At 38.5% G+C, this 2,987-nt stretch overlaps 1 pseudogene; it reads right to left on the bottom strand.

Moving 5' to 3' along the window:
- Window positions 1-276: 276 nt before the first annotated feature.
- Window positions 277-938, bottom strand: LOC145506641 (sentrin-specific protease 8-like; annotated as a pseudogene).
- Between the last annotated feature and the right edge of the window lie 2,049 nt (window positions 939-2,987).

Below are 2,987 nucleotides of genomic sequence, written 5' to 3'. Positions count from 1 at the left end.
TTCTTTGGAATAAACCAGTGTGGATGAGGGAGCCCAAAAGGGAATTAATCAGTTTTGGTGCATATTTTGAAGACATCTTCATAGAACATATTGCTCTGAAGTTAGGGTTAAAGTGAAACTTTCCATTAAGATAGTGTAGAGGACAACATTCTCTTAGGGAAAAGTAAACATTCTAAGCTTTCCTCTCCTAGGCATCTTCCCTCAGGCACTGACTGCAGCCATCCAATACATGGAGACAGACAAAAGAGACTTCAAAAGTCAAATATATTTCAACAGCTAATTTTTAGCAACTCTGGCAATGAGATCTTTCCATTCGTCTCTCTTCTTTATGATGTATGTAGGGATGATTTAGCTGCAATAGTGATTTTGGCTGTTGTCTAAAGGAATTCTGACATAAGGCCTCAGTGTTACATATCACGTACATCCCACAGTCACAGCTGTTTTGTTGAGCAGGGGCTTTCTCTTCCACAAAGGCCAGTTTGTTTCCTTTTCTGCCTGAGAAAGCCTCTAGTTTTTCTGCTACCTGCTTTGCATGGAATGAGTTGCTACCATAAAAATCATAATGAAAAAAGCCATTTTTACCTTGTAGATAAACCAACAAGCTCCAGTGGGTTCCCCCAGCTGTGTGGTTGGAATTATCATTGATGGCTAAAAATATAACTCTCTTGTTGGGGAGATCCAGTGGTTCAAGGAACATGGTGATCTCTGCTGGGTTGACAGCCACTTGATGAACTGAAAAACTTCGGGGCTGATGAAGCAGACGTGGTCAGAGCAGTCATGAAATTGACTGTTGGCAAGGTACTCAAAGGAAAACCCAATAACATGGTCATTGAGCCAGTTTGGAGGATCCAGTAGTGAGACGACTGCCACAGGAGACTGTCCATGTAACTCAAGACTACTGGGTCCATTTTGTACTGACCAGGGCTGCTCAGAAATTTCAGAAGCTGTTTCGGGCCTCACCACCCCTACCAGCCTCCAAGCAGCTCTGTACTGGCTGGAAAAGGAAAATTACGCATCAGTTTTATATGCATCTTAGTCATAAAAAGGAGACGTAGAATTACTGAAATCTGAAGGAGCTGTATTTTGGGTTTTAAGTGCCCTTTATTTTTCTACTTAGGATGTAAACTCAATCATAGAGTTTCATATTCAATTTCATCTGAATTATTTTTAATGTCTAATTGGTAAAACTCCAAATTAGCAAATTGCACCTGTTGTTATGTTGCTACCTTTCCCATGTTAAAGGAGACAACTTTACACTAATACACACCTACATCATTTTAGTTTTAACAAATGAGATCATACAAGACATGCTGTTGTGTTCTGCGCTTTTTTATTTCGATTTGTCGTTCAGTTGCTCAGTCGTATCCAACTCTTTGCAGCCCCACGGACTGCAGGATGCCAGGCTTCCCTGTCCTTCACTCTCTTCTGGAGCTTGCTCAAACTCATGTCCTTTGAGTCAGTGACGCCACCCAGCCATCCCATTCTCTGTCATCCTCTTCTCCTGCTTTCAGTCTTTGCCACCATCAAGTTCTTTTCAAATGAGTCAGCTCTTCACATTAAGTGGCCAAAGTATTGCAGCTTCAGCTTCAGGATCAGTCCTTCCAGTGAATATTCAGGATTGATTTCCTTTAGGATTGACTGGTTTGATCTCCTGTAGTCCATGTCAATATATTCAGAATACTCTTAACAGCTAAATAGTATTACATAATATAAATGTGCCATAATTTAAATTAACAATTTTCCTATTGAAGGAAAGTTGTTTCTGTTTTCAGTTATTTCCCTTTTTAAAATGATGTTATTTTGATATGCACACCTTTATATTTTTGTGTGTGTGTGTTTTGTGGAATTACTAACTTAAGACCTGCTCATTTTCAATGTTCATATGCATTGCTAAATTGTGCAATGTGTACCCCCATCCTCTTTTAAGAGAAGATGCCCTATTCCTGACATCACCTATTGTGTATTCCAGCAATCTTTTTATTGTCACCAATCTGATTGGCAAAAAATAAATTATATTTAAGTCATCCTTGAGGTTGCTTGCATTTTCCATTGCTAATGAAAATGAGCAACTTTTTATACGTTTATGAGTCATTTGCGCTTCCTCTGTAAATTTCCTGTTCCTGACCTTTATCCATTTTTAATATGCTCATTTTTTCTTCTTGACTTGCAGGAAGACTCTCTACGTTAAGGATATTATCTTTGTCAGCTTGAGCTTCTCTAACAAAGCACCATAGACTAGATGGCTTAAACAAGTGAAATTTATTTCTCCCTGTTCTGGAGGCAAGAAAGCCCAAGATTAAGGTGTTAGACAATTAACTGGCAAGAGCTCTCCTTCTAGGCATCTTCTTGCTGTATCCTGTATGCTATGTCCTCACATAGCAGAGAGAGAGAGAGGAAGCAAATTGTCCGGTTTCTTTCTCTAAGGGCACTAATTTCCTTATGAAGACCTTGCCCTCAGGACCTCATCAAATGAGAACCTACTGTTATAGCACAGGAAACTCGGTGCTCTGTGTGACCTAAATGGGAAGGAAATCCAAAAAAGAGGGGATATATGTATATTATAGGTGATTCACTTTGCTGTACAGTAGAAACTCACACAACATTTTAAAGCAACTATACTCCAATAAAAATTAATTAAAAAATAAAAACTAAATTACCTCCCAAAGGCCCCATCTCTAAATACTGTTAGATTGGGAGATAAGGCTTAAAGATAAGAATTTGGTGGGAGGGAGACACAATTGTGTCCTTAGCAGGTATTGATACTTTTCTATGTTTGCTACAAATACTCTTCTACCAGGCTGCCACTTTCTTCTGCCTTGAAGGTGTCTTTCAGCACATAAGAATTTTACATTTTCACTTAGGCAGAACTAACCTTTAATGGATTCCTTCTTTTGTTTCTTGTTTAGAAAGACTTTCTGTCCTCAAAGATTATAAATATATCCTGTTATGTCATTTTCTACAATTTGAGTTTTGTTTTTACTCTTTAA

This window comes from Giraffa tippelskirchi, chromosome 5 (assembly GCF_054371585.1).
Source record: "Giraffa tippelskirchi isolate mGirTip1 chromosome 5, T2T-mGirTip1v1.2.pri, whole genome shotgun sequence".
Classification (NCBI taxonomy): domain Eukaryota; kingdom Metazoa; phylum Chordata; class Mammalia; order Artiodactyla; family Giraffidae; genus Giraffa; species Giraffa tippelskirchi.
The sequence above is the reverse complement of the archived record's forward strand: the minus strand, read 5'-3'. Positions and strand labels throughout refer to the sequence as shown.